Source organism: Octopus bimaculoides, chromosome 9 (assembly GCF_046866305.1).
Source record: "Octopus bimaculoides isolate indiv1 chromosome 9, ASM4686630v1, whole genome shotgun sequence".
In the NCBI taxonomy this organism is placed as follows: Eukaryota; Metazoa; Mollusca; class Cephalopoda; order Octopoda; family Octopodidae; genus Octopus; species Octopus bimaculoides.
In genome coordinates this window covers 9,289,542-9,289,943 of record NC_142936.1, presented here as the reverse complement: position 1 = coordinate 9,289,943, position 402 = coordinate 9,289,542, and positions in this window count along the sequence as shown.

Below are 402 nucleotides of genomic sequence, written 5' to 3'. Positions count from 1 at the left end.
GCCATACCGGTTTCTATGTATATATGTGTGCGTGTGAGTATATGACACATACTAACACCCCCACCCACAGCCACTCACACACACACACACACACACTCACACATTCTCATACACGCACGCACCCACACACACTCTCTCACACACACGCACTCATACACACGTACTCCCACTCACACACATGCTCACACACACACTCTCACACACACACACACGCACTCACACACACACGCACTCACACACACACGCACTCACACACACACGCACTCACACACACGCACTCACACACACCCCTTCACACACACATGTGTGTGTTGTTTAAAAGACACGACTGCGTTAGTATTTGATTTTTTTTATTGGAAATTTTATCACATTTCTTCATTAATCCTTTATGTTTAATTTGGA